At 41.0% G+C, this 27500-nt stretch overlaps 1 protein-coding gene and 1 long non-coding RNA gene across 6 annotated transcripts in view; one reads left to right on the forward strand and one right to left on the reverse strand.

Moving 5' to 3' along the window:
* The window catches only part of LOC123502293, a 2424-nt gene extending 1589 nt beyond the window's left edge, over positions 1-835 (forward strand). For all 5 annotated transcript variants that reach the window (XR_006673883.1, XR_006673884.1, XR_006673886.1 and 2 more), the window contains exons 2-3: positions 1-32; positions 461-835. The exon at positions 1-32 is cut by the window's left edge and continues 153 nt beyond it. This is a non-coding gene — a long non-coding RNA (uncharacterized LOC123502293). The remainder of the gene's footprint in view (positions 33-460) is intronic.
* Positions 1-27500, reverse strand: part of LOC123502281 — a 409114-nt gene that overhangs the window by 32488 nt on the left and 349126 nt on the right. The gene's annotated exons all lie outside the window — the stretch shown is intronic.

Consider the following 27500-nt stretch of genomic DNA (forward strand, 5'->3'; position numbering starts at 1 on the left):
CGCCCAGACACTACGTAGATTTCACTAACCAGGTGGATGAGTGTGTGGCAAGATTGGTTGTGTGGATGTGGAAGGATCGGGTGTGGGGAAAGTTTTGAGGGTGTGACGTGGTGTGGCTTACCCAGACTGGCGTGGGGTGTGTGAGAATGAAGGGATGCGAGTGTTTGTGTGGATGTGGGGGGGGAAGTTTTGAGGGTGTAACGTGGTGTGGCTTACCTAGACTGGCGTGGGAGGTGTGAGAATGAAGGGATGCGAGTGTTATGACATTAATGGGCCGGGATGCTAGATATACGTAGACACTGGAGACGCAGGGAGAAGGGTGTAAGCGAGTGTAAGTGTTAATGAGAGAGGGGGGCGAGTGAGAGGCTGATTGAGGTAGTGAAGTGTGTATTGTGGGACAGTGTGGCGTGGTACATGTGCAGATAATCTATTCATTTGTTAATTTGTTTGTCCATTACAGGAATTGGCGATCCAAGGCCTGAGTGTAGCGATCAAGGGACTCCACCACCACTGCCGCCGTCCAGCGAGATTCGGCTCCACATCTCTCACATTCTGCCAGTCAACACCTTCCGCCGCCGTCCCAACACCACCACCGCCACCAAGGATTATGCACGGCACCTTGACCCTGCGCGGCCATCACCTACTGGGGGTGTCGGTGGCCAGGGTGGGGGAAGGAGTTGCGGGCAGCGTGACAGTCAGTCTTCCCTCATTCACTGGGGGTGGTGTGGTGTGGTGCCATTACTCCATTGTAATAAACTGTCTTCACTGCCTCATTGTGGTGTTGTCCCTGTACTAAGAGCTGTTGTCAATAAATAATAAATTGTGTAGAAATCTTTGTTTTGGTATATTTGCTTTCCTGGGAATATTTGTGCATGGGTGGTTTATGAGTCGCCTCAAGCTGGCTGAGGTCACTGTCTCACACCAATATTGCCGCCATTAACCTCCCACTCTCTTAACAATAACATGGCAGAAATAAAAACACACTAATTAATTTAAAGCTTTTTATTTATTATTATGAGCAATACAAAAACAATTGGAGAAAGGATGAACTAATAATATGAACAAAATGACTCCTTATCATGAGGGATAAAAATTGAATAGCAACGTAAATTAAGAAAAAAAAAAACTGGAAAATCCTCAATGAGATAAAAATGGTCCAAAATACTGCACTACTGGCCAAAAAATAGGAAAAATGAGTAAAAAACTGGCCAGAAAAAAACAAATGCCCCCTAATAACAGGAAAACTGGCCAAGAAACCCAAAAAACTGGCCAAAAAATCCCAAAAATGGCCCCTAAAAAGCCAAGAAACCCAAAAAACTGGCCAAAAACCCCAAAAATGGCCCCTAAAAACTGTACTAAGTCGAAAATACTCGAGAGAGTCTCCGGAGACAAGGCAGATGCATACTGGAGTTAAAATTAAATGCAAGAGTCTCCCTACACTTTTATTCAACAATTCTTCACATTATAGTACATTGCCTGCAAAACTCTACAAATATTTTCAACTTAGTAAAAAAAATGAATAAACAATGAATAAACAGTAAAAATATGAAAGATTACAGAAAAAACTCTACACAAATTTCAACTTAATAGTAAAAAAAATGAATAAACAATGAATAAACAGTAAAAATATGAAAGATTACAGAAAAACTCTACACAAATTTCAACTTAATAGTAAAAAAAATGAATAAACAGTAAAAATATGAAAGATTACAGAAAAAACACTACACAAATTTCAACTTAATAGTAAAAAAAATTAATAAACAATGAATAAACAGTAAAAATATGAGATTACAGAAAAAACACTACAAAATTTCAACTTAATAGAAAAAAATTAATAAACAATGAATAAAAAAAATCTACACAAAAAATATGAAAATTACAGCAAAACTCTACACAAATTTTCAAACATTAAAAAAAGTCAACAATTATCAACTTAATACAAAATAGACATTTACAACATTTACAACAATTTACAAGAGAGAGAGAGAGAGAGAGAAAAACAATGAAATAATAATAATTTACATGAAAACAATACATTTTAAACACACACACACACACACCCGGTAGCTCAGTGGTCACAAGCCAGAGGACCGGGGTTCGATTCCCCGGCCGGGTGGAGACATTTGGGTGTGTCTCCTTTCACGTGTAGCCCCTGTTCACCTAGCAGTGAGTAGGTACGGGATGTAAATCACAATTTTCACCCCAACATGACTTTGTGAAGCTGTACAAAATCACCAAATAGTCACCACAAGGAATAGGGAAATGTGTCACAGTACTGAAGGGGTTAAGACACCATTCATTACCATTCATTGAAGCAATCTACATAGTAAGATACACTCTTGATACACCCCTGACACACTGACACACTCTCACCTCACTCACAAACTCCTAAAAACTCTACATTACCTTTAAGAAATAAGAAAAAAGTTATTATCTCGCACTCTCTCACACACACACACACACACACACACACACACACACACAGCTTTCATGACAAAAATATGCTATTTCTGAAAAGCTTCCTTACAACACCATTAACCCCTTCAGTAGGGTGACACATTGCCATATATCCCTTGTGGTGACTATTTGGTGACTTTTACTGCTTCACAAACTCATGTGGGGGATTAAAAGAGTGAAGACTGTGGCCATTAATCTTGTGACCTCCATACACCCTTCCTAATGTCAATATAATGGTCTTATTGTAGCAAAACTGTCTTAAAATACCCTGAAAACACACCAAACTGTCTTAAAATGGTATCAAAACACACCAAACTATCTTAAACTGCCTTAAAAACATGCCAAACTGTCTTAAAACGGTCTCAAAGCATACAAAACTGCCTCAAACTGCCCTCAAAACATGCCAAACTGTCTTAAACTGTCCTCAAAACATGCCAAACTGTCTTAAACTACCCTCTAAACATGCCAAACTGTCTTATAATGCCCTCAAAACACATCAAATCGTCTTAAAAATTCCCTAAAAACCATGTCTCCATATTCCGTTTGGTTACTATTTGGTGATTTTCTAAAACTTCACAAACTCATGTGGGGGATTGAAATATTGAACACTGTGGCCATTATTCTTGTGACCTCCATAGACCCTTGTTAATGTCATTGAAATGGTCTAATGGTACACAAATCTCAGGTAAAAATGTCTCCCAGTACTATAGGGGTTAATATAGTGAAGACTGTGGCCATTAATCTTCTGACCTCCATAGACCCTTGCTGATGTCAATAAAATGGTTTAATGGTACACAAATCTCAAGGTAAAAATGTGTCCCAGTACTGAAGGGGTTAAGGACCATTGATAGAAGCAATCTACATAGTAAGATACACTCTTCATACACCCCTGACCTTCATTACTGGGACACATTTTTACCTTGAGATTTGTGTACCATTAGACCATTTTATTGACATTACCAAGGGTCTATGGAGGTGACAAGATTAATGGCCACAATCTTCACTATTTTAACCCCTTCAGTACTGGGACACATTTTCACCTTGAGATTTGTGTACCATTAGACTATTTTATGGACACTTGAAATTGTCTATAAAAGGCAGAAGATTAATGGCCACAATCTTCACTATTTTAACTCCATCAGTACTGGGACACATTTTCACCTCAAAATTTGTGTACCATTAGACCATTAGGAAAGGTCTATGGAAGTCAGAAGATTAATAGCCACAGTCTTCACCATTTTAACCCCTTCAGTACTGGGACACATTTTCACCTTGAGATTTATGTACCATTAAACCATTTTATTGACATTAGCAAGGGTCTATGGATGTGACAAGATTAATGGCCACAGTCTTCACTATTTTAACCCCTTCAGTACTAGGACACATTTTTACCTTGAGTTTTGTGTACCATTAGACCATTTTATTGACATTAGCAAGGGTCTATGGAAGTCACAAGATTAATGGCCATAGTGGCATAGTCTTCACCATTTTAACCCCTTCAGTACTGGGACACATTTCTACCTAGAGATTTGTGTACCATTTGACCATTTTATTGACATTAGGAAGGATCTATAGATGTCAGAAGATTAATGGCCATAGTCTTCACTGTTTTAATCCCCACACAAGTTTGTGGAGGTGTATAAAATCGCCAAACAGTCACCACAAGGAATATGGAAATGCATCAAGGCACTCAAGGGCTTAAGTGTGTTTCTCATGGTTCTAGAGGCAGAATGACAAGACTTCTACAATACTAACTGGAGAAACAGTCTTGAAAATCCCGCCAGTCATCTCTGTGGCCTTAGAAAACTGTCATAGTGAGAGAATAAAGCATTTTTAAGTGTTTTTATGGTTCTAGAGGCAGACTGGCAACATTTCTATATTATAACTGGAGAAACAGTCTTGAAAACCCTGCTAGTCACCTGTGGCCTTGGAAATTAGTCATGGTGGAGAATAAAGCTTTCCCTCTGAGCTCAGTAAGTGAATGAGTGAGTGAGTGCTGAGTGAATCTCTTAACAAGCACACTGCATCTTTGCCCAGAGAATCCAACACTTGCTTCACAAACTCATGTGGGGGATTAAAATAGTGAAGACTGTCCCCATTAATCTTGTCACCTCCATACACCCTTTGTAATGTCAATAAAATAGTATTATCACAGCCAAACTTTCTTCAAATGCCATCAAAAACATGCCAAATGGTCTTAAAATATCATAAAACATACCAAATTGTCTTAAAATGCCCTGAAAAACATGCCAAACTCTTAAAATACCATAAAAACATGCCAAACTGTCTTAAAATGCCCTGAAAAACATGTCCTTAAAATGTCCTTAAAAAAAACATTCCAAACTGCTAATCTATCCTAACTGTTCTTCATGGCTCCAGGTGTTGTCTTGTACTCTGGGTGTTGCTGATGGCTGTAGGTGTTGTAGAAGGCTTGTGTTGCATTGTGGCTTGGCTTGGTGGTGCAGTGTTCCAGCAGCAGTGTGTCTCCTTGGCAGCACTCAGGGACTCTTGGCTTGACTTTCCTGTAATAAGAGGTGCACTGTTTACATTGAGTCACCTTCACTATTTTGTAAACTGAACTGAACGCAACTCAACCTAACCTAACTGAACTCAACCTAATAGTAACATGACAGTAACAATGGCAATAGTAATGGAGAGAGAGAGAGAGAGAGAGAGAGAGAGAGAGAGAGAGAGAGAGAGAGAGAGAGAGAGAGAGAGAGAGAGAGAGAGAGAGAGAGAGAGAGAGAGAGAGAGAGAGAGAGAGAGAGAGAGAGAGAGAGAGAGAGAGAGAGAGAGAGAGAGAGAGAGAGATAACTTTATAAAATGACAATATTTATTCTTATTTCACCTTTTCTTATTTTGTCTTCATTCATTGTTTCTTCTTCTTCTTCTTGTTATCTTCCTGTTCCTCTTCCTCCTCCTCCTTGGCTGTTCTCTCTCCCTCCATATCTTGACACAACCTGAAATAAATCAAGCTGTATTAGTACACTCAAACTTCACCCACATCATTATTATAGTTTATTGACCATCAACATCCCTTACAAACTTACACTTAATTACATACGATTGGTGCATAAAATAATGGCAATTAATTCCTCATCTATGCCCATAAAACTTCATATTTCAATAAACAATGCATCACTCTTACCAGTTAACCAAAAGAAAGAAAAGGAACTCAATTATTTATGTAAAAAATCAATAAAGCACTATTTTTCAACTGATAAAACTGAAAAAAAGAAAATATCCTATAAGAAACACTAATCTTGAAATAAACAGTAACAATTAACAGCCACACACCAATAATATACTGGTACACCTCGCCTACACCCACCAATCCATACCATTGTAACGTTAATGACAAAAAAACTAATTTGTTGTGTTTCTCTCAATTCCAAATTAGACTTAAGAAATTATTAAGAATTATGTTATCTTTTTTTTTATTATTTCATTTATTTACACCATGTTGGGTTAAGATAATTTAATATTTTGACACACACACACACACACACACACACACACACATGACATGCCAGAGGGAGTGAACAGCTACATAAATCTGTTTGCGGACGATGCGAAACTGTGCAGAGTCATTAAACAAAAAGAGGATTGTGAAATACTACAGGAAGACTTAAACAAGATCTGGAAATGGAGCAAAAAATGGGAGATGGAATTCAATGTGGACAAAAGCCATGTCATGGAAATGGGAAAAAGTGAAAGACGACCAGTGAGAATCTATAAGATGGGAGATGGAGTAGAACTAGAAAAAGTAAAAAAGGAAAAGGACTTGGGAGTGACATTGGAAGAAAATAATCAACCGGTAAGCCATATTGATAGAATTTTCAGAGAGACGTATAATTTGCTAAGGAATATTGGAGTAGCATTTCACTATATGGACAAGGAAATGATGAAGAAATTGATAAGTACTAAAAAGACCCAGATTGGAATATGCAGGAGATATGTGGACTCCCATAAAAGAAACACATAAGAAAATTAGAGAGACTACAAAAATGGCTACAAGAATGGTTCCAGAATTTAAAGGGATGGCATATGAGGAGAGACTAAAGGCAATGGATCTACCAACCTTAGAGCAGAGAAGAGAGAGAGAGGGGATCTGATTAACGGAATGGATGAAGTGGGTAATGAGAAACTGATCCTGAGAGAAGAATATGACTTTAGAAGCACAAGATCGCATAGTAAGAAACTAAGGAAGGGACGATGTCTGAGAGATGTTAAAAATTTAGTTTCCAAAAGATGTGTTGAGACTTGGAACAGTTTGAGTGAGGAAGTGGTGTCAGCAAAGAGTGTACATAGTTTTAAAGAAAAATTGGATAAGTGTAGATATGGAGGAACTGGTTAATGTAATGAAGAATAAGGAAACATTGATAAGGGAAATAGCAGAAAAGAAGAAGAGTGTGTTAATATTTGGGATGAAAGAACAAAATACAACATATAAGCCTAAGAGAATTAAGGAAGAATTAAAAACAGTAAGAGATCTGTTCAAAAATCTAAATGATGATGAAAAAAAAAGACCTACAAGAAGAAGTGGAAGAGATCCATAGACTGGGTCCGTATAAGGAGGGAGTGAGCAGACCGATTAAAGTAGTACTGAAGTCACAACAATCTGGAGGATATCCTATATAGAACATCAAAGTTAAGAGAGATAGAAGGTTGTAAAGAGGTGTTTGTGAGAAAGAATAGAAATGAGGAAGAGAGGAGAAGATATAAGGAATTGGTGGAAGAGGCGAGAAGGAAAAATGATGAGCGGTCTGAGGAGGAAAGAGAAAAGTTTTTGGAGAGTTATAGGAGAGAGAGTCAGAAAGTGGTATGTGGAAAGAAGGAATACGGAGGAACCCCTAGAGGAAGCAGTGGGTGGACCATAATGTATACTAATATAGATGGGATACTGTCAAGTAGATTGGAATTGCAAGACTATATGATAGTGGAGAAGCCTGATATAGTGTGTTTGACTGAGACAAAATTGCATGGAAAAACAAAGATAAATTTGGATAATAAATATAATATATGGAGAAAGGATAGGGAGAGTAAAGGTGGAGGAGGAGTTATGATTATGACGAAGAAAGAAATAAATGTGGATAAGGTTTGGTATGGGAAGAACAACGCAGAAGTGATAAGCATAAGGATAAAAGTGATGGAAAAGAATTAATAATCATGGTGACCTATGTACCTCCTAAAACAAATTCTTGGACATTAAGGAATACGACAATATGATCAAGGATACTTTACAGAGTTTGGAAAGTGTATTATCTGGAAAAGAAAGGTGATACAAGTAGGAGATTTTAATTGTAAGGAGTGGATTGGGAAAATCTAGTAAGTGGTGTTGGAGAGGAAGCATGGGGAGAGAGATTTCTTAATCTAATGATGGAAAATATGATGGAACAGAGGGTGAAGGAAAATACTAGATATAGAGGAGATGATGAACCGGCTAGACTGGATTTGGTGTTAACAAGAGAAGTGTACCTATGTGGAGATATACAATACAAGTGTCCTTTGGGAAAGAGTGATCATGTGGTTATGGAAATGCAGATAGCAACAACACAGCGAAGGAAGGACGAGACATACAGGAGTGGTAGATTGAATTATAGAAAGATGGACACAAAGTTTGAAAAATTATTTCAGAAAATTAGATTGGGAGGAGATGTTACAAATCAGAGAAGTGCAAAAGAAATATGAGATTTTATGAAATATTATAAAGAAGGAGTTATGAAATTTGTACCAAAGTATAAACCGAGAGAGGAAGGAAGAAAGGATTGGTTTAATGCAACTTGTGTTAAGGCTAAGGAAAAGAGAGATGTGGCTTGGAAAAGATGGAAAAAGAGCAGGAATATACTAAATAAGGAGAATTATAGAGTGGCGAAAATGAGTATGTGAGGGTAAGGAGGAGGAAGAAAGAAAATTTGAAAAGATATTGTAGACAGGAGTAAGGAACATCCAAAATTGTTTTACAGGTTCATAAATGGTAAACTTAAAAGAGAGAGTCCATTGAAAGATTAAAAGGAGAGCAAGGGATAGTAGATGACCCTAAGAATATAGCGGAATTGCTAAATAATAGGTTTCAGCAAGTATTTACTGAAGAAACAATGTTTGTAAAGCCTCAGAATGTACAAGGAAATGTGCACATGGATGACATTAAGATACCTAAAAGGAGTTATATAAAATGTTGGAGGAACTTAAAGATGATAAAGCGATGGGACCAGATGAAGTTTCAGGAAAATTATTGAAGGAGTGTAGAGAAGAATTGATTGATCCATTATATATTATAAGGTGTTCATTAGAAACAGGGGAAGTACCAGTAGAGTGGAAGAGCTGAAGTGGTGCCCATTTATAAGGGAGGCAGTAAGGAAGAGCCTCTTAACTATAGACCTGTGTCTCTAACAAGTGTGGTCAGTAAGATTTGTGAGAGGGTGATAAAGAAATATTGGATACGGTTCCTGGAGGATCATAAGTTATTATCGGATCATCAATTTGGCTTCAGGAAAGGGAGGTCATGTGTAACAAATCTACTGAGCTTTTATTCAAGAGTGGTTGACAAAATACAAGAGAGAGAGGGATGGATGGACTGTGTATATTTGGATTTAAAGAAAGCTTTTGACAAGGTACCTCACATGAGACTGTTATGGAAATTAGAGATTTATGGAGGACTGAAAGGAAAAGTGTTAAAGTGGATGGAAAACTACCTGAGATGGAGGGAGATGAGAACAGTAATAAGGGATGCAAAGTCGGACTGGTTGGTGGTGGAGAAAGTCCCACAAGGCTCAGTGCTGGCACCAATACTTTTCCTTGTATATATTAATGACATGCCAGAGGGAGTAAACAGCTATATTAATTTGTTTGCGGATGATGCGAAGTTGTGTAGGTGTGTGAAGAGTGAAGAAGATTGTGAAATTTTACAGGCAGATCTGGATAGGATTTGGGAGTGGAGCAAGAGGTGGCAAATGGAATTTAATCTGAGCACACACACACACACACACACACACACACACACACACACACACACACACACACACACACACACACATATTTGATATTGTGGATACCTCCATACGAACAGGATTAGTCCCGAAAGAGTGGAAAAGAGATGACATTGTGCCTATATATAAGAATGGTAGTAGAATGGAACCGCTAAATTATAGACCAGTATCGTTGACTAGTATATTGTGCAAGGTATGTGAAGAAGTAATTAAAGCTAAGTGGAGTGAGTATCTAGAAAGTGAAAACATTCTGAGTGAAAGGCAGTTTGGTTTCAGAAAAGGAAGATTGTGTGTATCCAATTTATTATGTTTTTATTCAAGAGTGACTGACATACTGCAACATAGAGAGGGATGGGTGGATGCTATCTACCTGGACTTGAGAAAGGCCTTTGATAAAGTACCACACAATAGACTGATGTGGAAACTAAAGATGACTGGAGGAGTAAATGATAAACTAGCAAAATGGATGGAAAATTACTTAATGGGAAGAGAAATGAGAACAGTGGTGAGAGGAAAGAAGTCCGAGTGGAAGAAGGTAACCAGTGGAGTTCCACAAGGGTCAGTGCTGGGTCCCATCATGTTTTTTATTTATGTTAATGATATGCCAGTAGGAATTGACAGTTATATGAACATGTTTGCAGACGATACTAAAATTATGAGGCTCTCCTCATAATTTTAGTATCGTCCGCAAAGAATGTGGAAGATTGTAACAAGTTACAGGAAGATCTTGATAAAATATATGAGTGGAGTAGAGTGGCTGATGGAATTTAATATAGACAAGACCCATGTTATGAAAATGGGAAGAAGTAGATACAGACCAAACTGGGATTACAGACTGGGTGATGAGAAAATTAAAGAGACCAATGAGGAGAAAGACTTAGGAGTAACCGTGCAAAACACTTTGTCACCGGAGAAACACATTAACAAGATTTTTTTGAAAACATACAACATGCTTCAAAATATTGGCCTTGCATTCCACTACCTAGATGAAGGAATGATGAAGAAGATATTATGTACCTTAATAAGACCCCAGCTAGAATATGCAGCATGTGTCTGGTCACCGCATATGAAGAAAAATGTGAAGAAGGTAGAAAGGGTACAGAGGCTGGCAACAAGGATGGTACCAGGACTCAGAGAGTTAGACTATGAGGAAAGACTGAGGAAGCTGGGGCTGACCACATTAGAAGAGAGAAGAACAAGAGGAGACATGATAACTATGTATAAATTGGTGAACAAGATTGACATACTGGATAGAGAGTTGATAAAGGTGACCACAAATAATTATCTCCGAGGACATGGAAAAAAGCTAATAAAGGACATCTGTCTAAATGACGTGAGAAAATACAGTTTCCCGCATCGTAGCATTGATAAGTGGAATAAACTGAGCAGTCATGTCGTTGATGCGGTGTGTGTCAATCAGATGAAAGAGAGATATGACAGGAGTGGACAAGGAGACAGGACACAGAGAGCTTAGCTCGGGCCCTGTAATACACAAATAGGTAAATACACACACACACACACACACACACACACACACACACACACACACACACACACACGACAGAATAGTGGTGAAGGAATATAATACAGAATAACTACTACTACTACTACTACCGCCCCTAACTTTCCCTCACCTTCTCGACAAGTTCCCTGGCCAGAGGTTTGTTTCCTGTTTTCATGATGTGGTTGGTGAATTTCCTGTGAGAGAGAGAGTTAGGTTAGGTTAGGGACACACGTGCACACACACACACACACACACACACACACACACAATTGCTCTCTCTTTCTCTCTCTCTCTATTTCTTCCTCCTCTTCTTCTTTTTCTTCCACCACCACCACCACCACCTCCTCCTCCTCCTCCTCCTCCCTCCTCTTCCAGTCTCACACACACACACACAAGTTCAGAATCTCTCTCTCTCTCTCTCTCTCACACACACACACAGAGAGAGAGAGAGAGAGAGAGAGAGAGAGAGAGAGAGAGAGAGAGAGAGAGAGAGAGAGAGAGAGAGAGAGAGAGAGAGAGAGAGAGAGAGAGAGAGAGAGAGAGAGAGAGAGAGAGAGAGAGAGAGACAAAACACACACACACACACACAGACAGACACACAGACACACACACACACCTGACAAGCGGGTGGTGGAGTACAGAGGTGGTGTGGGTGCTGTGGGCCGCTCGGACCGCCCGCTACTCAAATTCCTTCATCTCCCCACTGTCCTCCATCTCCTGCAGTTTTGAGGGCATGTACGCCGGGGGGTATTGGCTGTACTTCCCCTGCCACCCTTGCCAAGCCCCCCATCACCCCTGCCAAGCCCCCAGTCATCCCTGCCAAGCCCCCGGTCACATTCACACCGGCCACACAAGCAACATGACCCCTGGGGATAAAAAATTTGGTTAAGGTCTTTTTAGCATAAGAGAGGACTGGAAAAAGGACAACTGAGAGGTAAAGGGGAGAATAGCCCCCTTCCTGTCACCCCCGCAAGCCCCTCGTCACCCCCAGGCAAGCCACACAACCCCAGGGGATTAAAAAGTAGATTAGGGTCATTTTAGCATATGAAAAGACTGCATAAGGGAGAAAAGCCCCCTCTTGTGACCCACGCCAGCCCCCATCACCCCCAGGCCAGCCACACAACCCTCCGGGATTAAAAATTAGATTAGGGTCATTTTACACAAATAGGTAAATACACACACACACACACACAAATAAATACAAGACACTCTCCTCTCACACTCTTCTTGTACATTTCTTAGCATGTTCATATCAAAATATACCCATTAATGGACCTACAGTACACACACACACACACACACACACACACACACACACACACACACACACACACACACACACACAAACAAACAAACAAACAAACACACACACACACACACACATACACACACACATATATATGAAGAAATATAGTTTCCCGCAGAGATGTGTGGAATAGTGTGAGCGAGGAGGTGGTGTCAGCGAGGAGTGTGCATAGTTTTAAAGGAAAGTTGGATGTGTATAGATATGGAGACGGGGCCACACAAGTATAATACCCAGGCCCTGTAAAAATTACATTAGGTGAATATACACCACTGCCACCCCACTCTCCTCACACACTTTTCTTGTACATTTCTTAGTATGTTCATATCAAAATGCTCCGTCACTTGATAAAATATCCTGTTAAATCATTCACCATAGAATACTATTTCAAATGCAGGATCACTTGTTCTTTAATAAGTAAGAATGTGTGTGTGTGTGTGTGTGTGTGTGTGTGTGTGTGTGTGTGTGTGTGTGTGTGTGTGTGTGTGTGTGTGTGTGTGTGTGTGTGTGTGTGTCCAATTTTTCTTTAAAACTATGCACACTCGTTGCTGACACCACTTCTTCACTCAAACTGTTCCACGTCTCAACACATCTTTGCGGGAAACTATATTTTTTAACATCTCTCAGACATCTTCCCTTCCTCAGCTTTTTACTGTGTGTGTGTGTGTGTGTGTGTGTGTGTGTGTGTGTGTGTGTGTGTGTGTGTGTGTGTGTGTGTGTGTTCTGCTCTCCATCACACTGCCTCCTCAATCATGGTGTTACGCTCATGACTCTTAATAAAATACAAATTTCTTGACCTAAAATAGTGGCTGCCACTCCTCACACAGCAGAGGGGAGTCACGTGTGGCCTGAATCAAGCATCAAGGGTGCATGATATGATAGTGACACACACACACACACACACACACACACACTTGTTTACCTCACATATACATAGATTACACCCAATTGTTCTGGGAAATTGTTGAAGTCTGCACATTCTTCTGTTCATATCTATTCCTTCACTAGGCAAGAAGTAAGTTTGGGGAATGCTGTTGAATTGTGCACACTTTCCTGTTAACCCGTAATCCTTCACCAGGCAAAGAATTAACCTTTTTAGTACTGGGATGTAATATTTTCTTAAGTTTTGAGTACAATTAAGTGATTTTATTGACATTAGGAAGGGTCTATGGAGGTAAGAAGATTAATAACTAGTCTTCAGTATTTTAACCGCTTCAGTGCTGGGATGCATTTTTACCTGAGTTTTGAGTACAATTAAGTGATTTCATTGACATTAGGAAGGGTTTATGGAGGTTAGAAGATTAATAACTAGTCTTCACTATTTTACCTTGAGTTTTGAGTATGATTAGATCATTCTATTTACATTAGGAAGGGTATATGGAGGTAAAAAGATTAACGGCCACATTCTTCCCTATTATTAATCCCTACATGAGTTTTTGAAGCTGTACAAAATCATTAAATGATAAGCAGAATTAATATGAAAATGTGTCCTGGTACTGTAGAAGCAGCAATTGTACCTATTTGAAGGATGTTACTGAAGTCTATGCATTTTTTTACTTAACATGTCCATCTTCTGTTCTTGCAAGTGGTTCACAGCAACACATCAATGCCAGAGCAGTGCATTCCTCCATCACACAAAAACAATGACTGCCATCTCTATATCTAATGACTTCTTGCACTTTCCCTTCTTTTATATGAATAATAACCAGGTGTATTTTTGCTTCCTTTTAACACACACACACACACACACACACACACACACACACACACACACACACACACACACACACACAGGCGCTATAGGAATTACTGTAAAAAAAAAGTTAGTAATAGCCAAGTGCACAAAAAAAAAAGACTTACACATGAATTAGATACAGCGATTACACTACCAGAATGTGCGGTCATATCACGCGCTGCCGACAACGACCGAGAGTAAACATTAACCTTAATCTGCTGACTCTTCTTGTAAAAAAAACATTTATGGTATATATTTCCAGGTGAATTGTGGCTCATGAGGGGAAAACAAATAAATAAATAAATAAATTACAAAAAAAATTGAGGGAAAAATCATGCATTTCAAAACAAGCAAGAAACTAAAATAAAAAATACAAATTTATGTCTGTAATAACAAGACTAGTGGAGAAACAGTAAAAAAATAACCAAATAATATTAAATTTGGGCATAAATATATTTGCTTAATTTTTACTGGTTCTCCTTAGCTTAATATAAAATTCAAGGATAAATGTAAGCTAAGATGAATTATAAAGAAAGGCTTGTGTGCAATGTATGTATGTTATGTATAGGTACTGGAGGCAAGTCAGGACAAGAAGCCTTCACTTCCTGACTACCCAACACTAACTAGGCAACCTTCCCTCCACACACACACACACACACACACACACACACACGGTAGCTCAGTGGTTAGAGCGCTGGCTTCACAAGCCAGAGGACCAGGGTTCGATTCCCCGGCTGGGTGGAGATATTTGGGTGTGTCTCCTTTCACGTGTAGCCCCTGTTCACCTAGCAGTGAGTAGGTACGGGATGTAAATCGAGGAGTTGTGACCCTGTTGTCCCGGTGTGTGGTGTGTGCCTGGTCTCAGGCCTATCTGAAGATCGGAAATAATGAGCTCTGAGCTCATTCCGTAGGGTAATGTCTGGCTGTCTCGTCAGAGACTGCAGCAGATCAAACAGTGAAACACACACACAGGGTCACTGTTCCCACAACAGAGAGAGAGAGAGAGAGAGAGAGAGAGAGAGAGAGAGAGAGACGTGACAGGAGTAGGAAAAAAATTAACAAGACGAGAAAAACATACTGGAAACACACTCACATGCAAACCAAACACGAGAGAGAGAGAGAGAGAGAGAGAGTACATTTCCATAACAAGCAGAGATAGGGAGAGAAAGAGGCAGGTACATAATGCACCCTCAATTTTTTACCCAGCACTAAATCAAAGCTGCAAGTCAAGATATATGTAATTTGAAAGGCTCTAGAGCTAAAACTGAGGTAAATCTTAGAAATTCTGTCCTGAAAGTTATTATTAATTTCCGATTGGGCAAAACGGATAAGAAATGGTAGTGTCCCACCCTCTCTCTCTCTCTAAAAGTGTAATCTAATTCCTCCTAATTCCAAAACTGGCTTTAATATAAAAAAATGATAAATTACATCGTTTCCCCGTCCCACCCATCCTCTCTCTCTATTTTTACCCTGCTGTCTCACCCTGCGTTCTCATCTTGCTGCACCCGCGCCTCTGTACCACTGGACTTGGGCAGCAGGAATTTATATCTCGGGGGCGAGGATTTCATCTCTTGTAATGTGTCCTGGCCAGGTGTGAAGGTAACACTGCACCTGTTCGCCTGGGCCATCGCCGGGCTACTCAGTACTCACACACACCACGCACTCACGGCGTCTTGAGCTTCACTGATGCCCTTCACAATAACAAACCCCCGCTCCCCATCTCACCCTCCCACAGTCATTCTTCTTTTTCTTCTTCTTCTTTGGCCTATTCTTTATTTTTGAATAAGTGTGTAAATGTTGATGTGTTGAAAAGTTAACGTTGGTTTGTTTATTCCTGTAAAACCTTCCTCTTCGACTTATTTTGTTTTTAATACGTTGATGTGTTGAAATAACGTTGGTTTGTTTCATGTCCGTCACACCGTCACACCGGATGCCCTCCACAACGTGACGTAAGGCATATAAACTCAATTCCTGGGTTAACTGTGGCACTGTGGTGATCCAGCCACAGCAGTAATCTCCCAGTAATTTGATCCTTTTGTTATTCATTTTTTGTGTTTTCTTTGTGGTATAAGATTTTTTCCTGGAATATGATGATTCATATTTTCTAGGACATATTGAGATAATTAGGCTAGTTTTTAGGTCATTTTTAGATAGACTGTCATGTTTCTAGGCCATTTTAAAACAACTTGGCATGCTTTTAGGCCATTTTAAGACAGTTTGGGTACGATACGACAATTCAATAAAGATAAGGAAGGGTATGGGAGGTCAGATTATAATGAACAGAGTCTTCACCATTTTAATCCACCCCCCATTAGTTTTTGAAGCTGTATAAAATCACTAATTAATAAGTACAAGAAACATGAAAACACGTCATGGTGCAGAAGAGGTTAATGATAAATTGACAGCACCGGTCCCTTGAACCACTGCTATTAAGGCATAAACGATCATGATGGGTGACAGGAATGATGAGTGATGAGCAGAGGACTCGTGTCCTGAGAAGTTTTTTTTTCATGTAGGAAGAGCGCCAGCCAAGGGCAAGAAACAAAGAAAAGATAAAAAAAAAAAAAAAAAAAAGCCCACTTGAGTGCTGGCTCTCTAAAAAGTGGAAAAGCGTCAGCCAAAACAAGGGAGGAAATGTCTCGATATCTCTCTCTTCAAAGAAGACAAGTCGTAGGAATTCGGAAATACAGATGTAGGTATGGAGTTCCAGATTTTACCAATGAAAAGGATGAATGATTGAGAGTACTGGTTAACTCTTGCGTTGGAAAGTTGGACAAAATAGGGATGAGAAGAAGAAAGCCTTGTACAGCGAGGCCGCAGGACGAGGGGAGGCATGCAGTTAGCAAGATCTGTAGAACAGTTAGCATGAAAATAGCGATAAAAGAGAGGAGATTCAACATTTCGGCGGTGAAAAAGAGGCTGAAGACAGTTAGTCAGAGGAGGGGAGTTGATGAGACGAAAAGCTTTTAATTCCACCCTATCTAGTAAAACTGTGTAACTGAAACCCCCCCAAACATGCGAAGAGTTCTCCATAGACGTGCAGATAAGGCCCTTATACAGAGTAAGCAATTGGAGGGGCAAGAAAAACTGGCGGAGATGCCTCAGAACGCGTAACTTCAAAGAAGCAGTTTTAGCAAGAGATGAGATGTGAAGTTTCCAGTTAAGATTACGAGTAAAGGACAGACCAAGGATATTCATTGTGGAAGAGGGAGATAGTTGAGAGTCACTGAAGAAGAGGGGGATACCTGTCTGAAAGGTTGTGTCGAGTTGAAAGATGGAGGAATAGAGTTTTTGAGGCATTGAAAACTATTAGATTTTCTCTCCCCTAATCGGAAATCTTAGAAAGATCGGAAGTCAGGCGTTCTTTGGCGTCCCTGCGTGATCTGTTGACTTCCTGACTGGTTGGTCGTCTCCGAAAGGACGTGGAAAGATGTAGGGTGGTATCATCAGCGTAGGAGTAGATAGGGCAACAAGTTTGGTTAATTAATAAATAACAGAAAAAGAGAGGGTGACAAGAAAGAACCCTGAGGAACTCCATTATTAATAAATTTAGGAGAAGAACAGTGGCAGTCTACCACAACAGCAATAGAACAGTCACAAAGGAAACTTAAGATAAAGTTGCAGATAAAAGTATAGAAGCCGTAGGAGGGCAGTTTGGAAATCAAAGCTTTATGCCAGACTCTATCAAAAGCCTTTGATATGTCTAACGCTACAGCAAAACTTTCACAGAAATCTCTAAAAGAGGTTACTTTCCTCTCTTGGTCTACACTCTCCTCTTTTAAATTCTCTATGCATATGTACACAGTATATTCCTATCACAATGCTTCTATCACAACTTCTACATATCACGGTTTTCTGCTGGTGTAGATAAGGCATGGCAAAAAAACCTTACCCACTTCACATCTACAACTGTCTAAAAAATCTACAAATTTATCCACCCAATGTACAAATGATCAATGAAATACACTACACCAGTAATGAAGATTTGTGGCCAACCTGCAGAACTTCATTGGTACGTCTCCCAAGAATCACTCTCTTGTTCCTCATCTTCTTCCTCCTCCTCTGTCTCCTCTTATTCCTTTTGCTACACCGGCAGTAGCAGTCTGGTGTCTGTTGTACGTCTTGCACGCTCACTCCAAACACTTCCCTCACTTCTTTGGCGTTAGTAGTACTGATTCCTGGAACAAGAGATGGAACAACATTGAAATGGTGTCAACATTAATAAGTCCTGAAAAAAAAAATAACAAGCAAGTACAAAACCTTTTAAAATGAGACACGAGGAGATAAAAGTGTAATGTGGAAACCACAATACTCACATCATGGTCACTCAACACTTTATTCTGGGCTTGCTTCAGTGTAGTCATACAACTGTGGGAAGAATGTAATGCCATCCCTTTCAATAGTGCATGCAGCCGCTCGCTCCCTCCTCCCGTCCTCCTGAATGCCTGTTGTCTTGTGGTACACTGGCTGGGTTGGGGAAGCTTGTGTGGATGATAACACGTCGACGCATCTTCAGGAACCCGACAAACATCTGTACACTGAAAATGTTACAGGTGAGATGAAAAAAAGTATGAAGTATGAGTCGGCAAACTTTACATTAATGTAATATTCTCAGTGTGTCAAGAACAATTTAGAATTGTTTAAAGTTTGGAAGAATCTCATCCACTGCTAAATTACGCCATCTTTGCCACAGCACAGCCACAACACAACCAGAGCAAGATCTCACAGTATAAAGAAGTGAAAAACTATTTGACTTACCCCAACAGCTAGGCAAAGAACCCCAAGGGAGCCCAGCACAACACCCACCACCGTGCCAGCTTGGGAGTTGACACTTCAATGACAGCCTTCTCATGACCGTTGCTGCTGCTGGGCGGATCGAACACTGCTGAGGGGATGGTCCACAGGGAGAGGATCTGGGCGACTCCACGCACTCGTCAATGTCTGAGGGTGGAGAATTACGCTATCAGAAACACAGATTTATTACAACTTAAGGATAGATTTACACGCATTTCAGGAACACATTCAACAATACGTTGAGGAAAACTACAAAAATTATATCAGTACTCATGACAAATGCATATAGCAAGATTAAATTATACTTAATCATAAAGAACAACCTATCCGTAAATCGCTGATCTTAGTAAGTAATACTCGTGAGACAAAATGCATGTTGATGTATGCCAACAATAACAAAAGTGCCCTTGAATACCACACTAACTTCTTTAGGCTGCTGCTAAATGAAGAGGTGAAGGACTGACAAGTTTAAGAAGACAGACCGTAGAGTGACATTGACAGTTCAGGGAGGCCTCACCTTCACACATGAACTTTCTGACACGAGTCTGTACCCTGCATGGCCGGCACTGGCAGTAGTACGACTCTCAAGAGTTGATGTAAACAGGCTCACACACACCCGACATTCTTCTCCCGGCACTCCTCAACGCCACACAGCTGCACAAACTCATCCTGCTACAAGAAAGGCATTTGCTTCAGTACTGTCAAGTTGTGATTTTGTATTGTACTGTATACAATGTAAGAAAATCTGCAACTTTTATATGAAACAAAGGATTTCAGGGCATGAGTTAAGCCTTATGTGAGATACTGACAAAAGCAAGGCCTTCTCCTCACCTCTCCGTTACTGCAGCAATCATTGATGCCGTCACACATGCGCTGCTTCGGGATGCCACTGCCAGCACTGTGGGAGAACTGACTGAGTGAGTGACTGACTGACTGATTGTTGTTGCTCTTCCGTGTGGGGTCGTCTGCAGCTCTGCCACTATTGCACTCTGTGGATGAAATGCTGGCTTTGTATTTTAACAGCACTATTATTCATGGTTTAGACTATCGTAAGGTAAATTTAGATTGACTAGATGGTGTTTTAAGAGAGAAAAACCCTAGCAGTAAGTTACCACAATGCAGTTCATCTTAACTCTCCGTATTTCCTTGAAATACAAGTAACCGACAAACAACAAAATTTACACTCCCACACACACAGTCAAAGGTCCTCATTAATGTTGCCTACAATAAGCAAGGTTGCTCAATTTCATCCACCTTTATATACATTGCGAATCACATTAAATATTTGTCAATATTTTCATCTTAATATTCTCCGGGTTATGTACTGTGAATTAACCCCACCCATACACAAACTTACCCACTAAAATGATCACTTCCAAATTGTCGATCGTGCTTACAAAATACCAAAACAATTGTTCAGTTTACTGTCCATATCAATTTGGAACACTGCCGAACCTGTTATATTGGTCAACAATTTGAAATCATTAAACCTATTTTTGTCAAATCCCCTTCGATACTGCCAACATGAAAAACCTCATAGTACCAATAAACGCACTTACAATTCACTACAAGCACACAGTATGCACCAATACTGACACCACACCACAAAACACACCATACACAACTGACACACACACAAACAACTTAAATCACTCAAAACTAACACCCTGCAACACCTCAAAATATAAAAAGCTCACCCAAAACACATTACAGACACCCAAGTTACCAATATCATCCCTAGACACACACACACACACACACACACACACACACACACAGTGAACACAACTACACTACACTAGTGAACACAACTACACTACACTAGAGAGAGAGAGAGAGAGAGAGAGAGAGAGAGAGAGAGAGAGAGAGAGAGAGAGAGAGAGAGAGAGAGAGAGAGAGAGAGAGAGAGAGCAAACAAATCTTAACAGAAAAACAAGAACAACAACAACAAAAACCACAACTTCCTTTACTCCTTTATCAAGGGCAGAACACGGAGACACAGGCTTGCCCGACTTTAGTGAACAGCGGCGGGCAGTCAGTGTGATGCAAGGTGTAGGTAATCTGCGCCGTGAATTGACCGCCCACAGCCTCCGCCACGTCCACCTCATTCTGCCTGTCGTCACCTGGGAACGAAGCGGGTAATCAATGATAAAGAACACTTGTTATGAGGGCCCACTGACACTGAGCTAGCCTGTTGAGGGCCGCAAAACATACTCAAAAATCCTTGCAGAGGCCCAATTCATTCTTACACACACCCACGACAAACCACACATACCCAAACCCTCTTAAAAAACTCAATAACATTCCAAAACATACTAAGAAAACACAGAACAGGTGAAAATACCTCCAAACTCACTAGAAACACCCAATATTTACTGAAATATCTTCCACACACACCCAAAAGACCACTAAAACCCACCCCACCACTTATAACACTCAGAACACCACCCAATTCCTCAAAGTTCTCCCAAACCACACTCAAAACATGCTAATACTCACACACACCTCAATCCACTCCCAAAATACGTAAAATATACCTAAAAGATCTAACATATACTGAAAACAAACGAAATGAACCCCAAAGCATATTTATAACACTCCAAACAGCTTGGAACATTAATGAACAAGCTTAAAATACCCCAAATCTATCCCAAAACCAACAGTATGCATTATAAAGAACTTACCTAAATATTACACCTTGGCTCCTTCTCTTATTCCACCTTTATTTCTCATTTCTTCTTCATCCTTCTCCATTGTTACTCCTTCTTCTTCCTCCTCCTCCTTCCATCCACACGTCTGAGCCTAGAAACACATCAAAACACTAGATATTAGACAAAATATTCAGGAAATGGAGGGTGACTTAAGTATTATGGCTTTGCTGCTGCTCCTCTTCCTCCTCCCTTTCTCCTCTCTTCCTCTTTATCCTCCTTTATTTCAACTTTCTTCCTCTTTCTGCTACAATTATCTAAACATCTGAACCTAGAAACCCACGAAAACACGTAGAAATCACTAGATATTAGGCAAAATATCGACGAACTGTGGATTTGGAAAATTGGCGCCAGCCACTACCTGGGTGGGCTGTGGTCATCCGAGAGAGAACGGGAACGGGGTGACTCGGCTAAATTACGTAAATCATTTCATTTCAAAATGACTTTTAGAAAAACGAAGCCACGGCCAAACGCTTGTTATTTTATGACGTGATAAATACTTAAACTAATTTTCAAAATATCAAAATATCTCCAGCTTAACTGGTTTTTAAAAAAGGTCTAAATTAAGTACGTTAAAAGTACAAAAACATTTTAACCCATAAATCTCTTAAAACGTCCTATAAAGTCAAGCCATTTTCACTTGGCGTGTATTTTATCACATTTCAGGGAGTCTGAGCTATCTTTTAGGGCCTTCTACAGCGTGTTAGACCGAGAAGCAGAAACGTGAGCAAATAAAATAAAGAAAAATAAGAGCTTTATACAACAGCACCAAACACCATTTCAAAGTCCACATATTTCACTCAATAGATTGATTACACGCTTAAAAGAGTATAACCGACTTTTGACACCATAATGGCTCAGTTATACCTTGAAATGAAAAAGCTCAAAATTCCAAGTGGGAAATTTTGAGCGTTAAAAAGCCTTTAACATACGCCATAAAACACCACTAAACGCCACATATTTACCCAGCACAGGCGCGGAACACACTTCAAACACAACGAAACATTTATAGAAACCATAAAAACATACCATGGAAGCGCAATATTACCGTCAGGAAATATTCGAAAAAAAGTATTTGACCCAACTGGCTGGTGACGGGTGGGTGAGGGCGGGTGTAGGGTGTTGGCTAGGGGACCGTCGGGGGAAGCGGCCTGGAGGCAACACCGGCGGCGGGACATCCATATATAGCCTTTATCATCTCACCAAACCAAAATTAAGCCACACAGAGAAATTTTGACTAGACTAAATGAAATGTTAGACTGGTGGCTACCTTGTGACACATGTTTGGCCGAGGGTAAGTGAAGGAAACAAATATGAGAGGGTAATACAGACGCCTTGCTCTTTTATGCTCCTTATACCATTACTTGAAAATATTTGCGTACTGTTTTCACTCTCATATGTAAAGAAAACCTAACATTAAGTGAATAGCCTTATAAATACCTTTAATACACGAAGATTAGGCAGTATGGAGTGTTGTGGTGAAGGCTTGCATGCTGGTGGTTGGTACTTCTTGAAAACTGTCGGTAATATAGCAACACTTCACTTTATTTGTGTGTGTGTGTGTGTGTGTGTGTGTGTGTGTGTGTGTGTGTGTGTGTGTGTGTGTGTGTGTGTGTGTGTGTGTGTGTGGGTGTGGGGTGTGTGTGTGTGTGTCTCTGGGTGTGGATGTGCAGTGGGTCAGTATAGCCCACCGCCACAACTGTGTTCACCACCACCACCGCTAAGAGACTACTGCCGTAGCAAAAGGTTGTCTGTGAAGACAGGACGCATGTATATATGTTTATGATAACTATCTGTTACTAAATCTCTTATTAATGAGACGCTATGCTTATACAAATACCACATGTCGATTTATTGGTTATTGTGACATCTTCCTCTTCGTTATCGTGTCCAGCTTTTGTTATTTGTCAAAGCAGGAAATATTAAATTGTATCTTGTTGTACAGCGAGTGTGGCAACTCCGCGAGGCAATAAACAAGGTGCTTAAAAGGCAGACTGTACTATTTTTCATTCACCATTTCTACCGCCTGATATACGAGTATTTCTGACAATAAACCAGGGTGACAGGACACTAAGTAGAGGAATATAGACTTTTTCTATCTACATGCACATCTATATTGTTAATTATTTACGAATTTATTGACTTATCTATCTGCCTGCCTATCCATCTATCTATTTGTTTGCCCAACTGTCCATTTACATATCTATCAACCCATCAAATTACCCGCTTATCCATCTATCTTCACACAAGCATATAAATACCACTACCACCACCACCAACACCACCACAACCACTGCCAGTTCCCGCATTAATTGCATCGCCAACCTTCCCCTACTGTTTCGTGTCAACCGGGAGTCCCTGAAGACACATCCCTCCCAACCTACACGCTTTCGGACCCACGTAGCACGGGCGTGGGCGTGGGTGGAATCGTGGGTGACATATACGTGGTGTCAGGCGCTTATCCGATTCCCTTTGCCACTGTCGTCTTCATTGTTTCTCTACACACTTGTCAGGTCCCTACACGTGCACACTCGCGTACGGCAACACGTGCCTGGCCACGCGCACCACATACATCCTACGGTACACTTCTAAGCGCCTTCGTACCGCGCGATGCTTTTTCTGCCAAGGACAGGCGCCATTTGTCAAACAGACAATCAACCAGTGTGTCAGACAGTCAGTTAGTCAATCATTCAGTCATTCAGTCAGTTAGCCAAATAGTCAGTCAGCCAGATAGTCAGTCATTTAGTTAGTATTTTATTCATTTAATCAGTCAGTCAGTCAGTCAGTGAGTCAGTCCAAATATCAGTCAGTCAGTGAATCTATTAGTTAGACAGGCAATCTATCCATCAATCCGTCAATCTTTCAGCCACTCAATCAATCAATATTCACGATGCAAAACAAGCAAACACACCACCAATAGTTACCACCACAATCACCACCACCACCACCACCAATACACACCACACTGACATTACCACCACCAACACTTTCTAAAGGTGTGTACACACTTACTGAATTTCCACGCATCGTTTCATCGTTGCGTATCACACTGTGATACAATACGATGCAACAGGGTATTGTACCCATATGTACACACACTTACATTCACACACACACGCACAAACCACAAACACACACACACACACACACACACACACACACACACACACACACACACACACACACACAAACACACACACACACGGCCCGGTAGCTCAGTGGTTAGAGCGCTGGCTTCACAAGCCAGATGACCGGGGTACGATTCCCCGGCCGGGTGGAGATATTTGGGTGTGTCTCCTTTCACGTGTAGCCCCTGTTCACCTAGCAGTGAGTAGGTACGGGATGTAAATCGAGGAGTTGTGACCTTGTTGTCCCGGTGTGTGGTGTGTGCCTGGTCTCAGACCTATCCTATGATCGGAAATAATGAGCACTGAGCTCGTTCCGTAGGGTAACGTCTGGCTGTCTCGTCAGAGACTGCACCAGATCAAACAGTGAACAGTGAATTACACAAGCACACACACACACACACACACACACACACACACACACACACACACACACACACTGGGCAAGCCTCTTAACCCCTTCGCGCCGGATGTTAAAAAAGCCCGCCTGTATGATATACGGGTGGTAGTGCCGCGCGCCCTAGCGCGGGAAACTCATGCAAGCTCGTCATACTTGTCATCTTTGTGTATTATGCTGCTATTTTTTAGTTACTATATCGCCTTCGAAGAGGAAAGTGGACGCGTCTCTCTTCGAGAGAGAGAGAGAGAGAGAGAGAGAGAGAGAGAGAGAGAGAGAGAGAGAGAGAGAGAGAGACATTTGCTAATATTTTAGACACAAGCGGGACGCATGTAGCTTATTTTTCGAGAGGAAGAGGGTGAGGGAGGAAGGAGACGGAAACGAGAGAGAGAGAGAGAGAGAGAGAGAGAGAGAGAGAGAAAATTTGTTGTTTTGTTGAGCTCAGAGCTCATTATTTCCGATCTTGGGATTAGAAAATGTGTGTGTGTGTGTGTGTGTGTGTGTGTGTGTGTGTGTGTGTGTGTGTGTGTGTGTGTGTTTCACGAATGTTACAAGGCGGGACGCATGTAACTTATCTTTCGAGAGAGAGAGAGAGAGAGAGAGAGAGAGAGAGAGAGAGAGAGAGAGAGAGAGGAGAGAGAGAGAGAGAGAGAGAGATGGAAACAGTCTATGCCATTGGGGAATTTTAGACACAAGGCGGGACGCATGTAGCTTATCTTTAGTGATTGGTGGAGACAAGGATGGTGGGAGGAGCACTAGGATTTCAAGGACAGCATACGGCGTGTGTAGTTGGTATCCAACACATTATACGGGACAACTGAACTGAAGAAAGCTCAGAAAAGAAATATGACGCCTACGTAGGCGTCACCGTATTGAAGGGGTTAATGTGTAGCCCCTGTTCACCTAGCAGTAAATAGGTACGGGATGTAACTGGAGGAGTTGTGGCTTCGTTTTCCCGGTGTGTGGAGTGTGTTGTGGTCTCAGTCCTACCCGAAGATCGGTCTATGAGCTCTGAGCTCGCTCCGTAATGGGGAAGACTGGCTGGGTGACCAGCACGCGACCGAGGTGAATTACACACAAATATATGCAAACACACACACACACACACACACACACACACACACACACACACACACACACACACACACACAGATGCAGTTTTTGACCCGATTTTTATTTTGATGAGGCTTCGTTTCAGGGGTTTTTGGATTTTATTTTTGCTGGTCTTTTTGGTGGGGCTTTTGGCAGGGATTTTGTATCGGCTTTTGGCGGGTATTTTGACTGGGGATCCTGGCGAGGTTTTTGGCAAGGCTTTTGGCGTGACGTTTTGGCGGAGTTTTGTGGCGGAATTTTACGCGATTTTTATTGACGGAGCATGTTGGAGGGTCAATTTGGCGGGGCTTCGTGGGTCTTTTTCTTGGCGGGGCTTTGGCAGAGACATTTTAGCAGGACATTTTGCAGGTCTTCATGGTGGGAAGATTTAGCTGCATTTTTTTGGCTGAATTTTGACTTTGATGAGGCTTCGTGGCAGGGATTTTTGTAGTTTGTTTTGGCTGGTGTTTTGGAGGACTTTTGGAGGGCATTTTGGCGGGACCTTTTGGCAGGACGTTTTGGCAGAGTTTTGTGATGGGACTTTTTCGTGTGTGTGTGTGTGTGTGTGTGTGTGTGTGTGTGTGTGTTTATGGGACATTTTGGACGGTCATTTTTGCAGGTGTTCATGGTGGGGTGTTTTAGTTAGATTTTTTTTGGCGGGATTTTTGCTTTGACGAGGCTTCCTGGCAGGGTTTGGAGTTTGTTTTAGTGGTCTTTTTGGAGGACTTTTGACAGGGCTTTTTTTTGTCGCACGCACGCAGTAACACACACACACACACACACACACACACACACACACACACACACTCACGCAAAGCACTTACGCACGCACACAAACGAACGCATACGCAAGCAGACTCATATTATCACACACACACACACACACACACACACACACACACACACACACACACACACACACACACACACACACACACTGCGTGTCATCATTGTAAATAGTCATTCATTCTGCTTCACCTTTCTTTATTCTATTATTGATCTCATTTATTTACCTCTCTCTCTCTCTCTCTCTCTCTCTCTCTCTCTCTCTCTCTCTCTCTCTAGGGAGTGGGGGAGTCAGCGGAACGTGGGTGTTAAAGCGGGTGTCCACAATAGTGGACATGGAATTTTCTTAATGAAGGCGCGGCCAGATTTGATTAGTTTGTCGTCAAGTACAGTAAACTTGTCGTTTTCTTTCCTACAATGCCAACAAACACTCTCTCTCTCTACATCATTAGTGGTCAGTTAACGTTTTGTGCTAACTTTGACAGGATCTCTGCCAGACACCGCAGCTCACCAGTCACCTCCACCACAAGTGTGGACCCCGCTACAGAGACCACCACCACTCATAAGCTTGATCTAACAGGTTTGTTTGTTTTTTCATTCTAACGTGCAT

This window comes from Portunus trituberculatus, chromosome 11 (genome assembly GCF_017591435.1).
Source record: "Portunus trituberculatus isolate SZX2019 chromosome 11, ASM1759143v1, whole genome shotgun sequence".
Lineage (NCBI taxonomy): Eukaryota > Metazoa > Arthropoda > Malacostraca > Decapoda > Portunidae > Portunus > Portunus trituberculatus.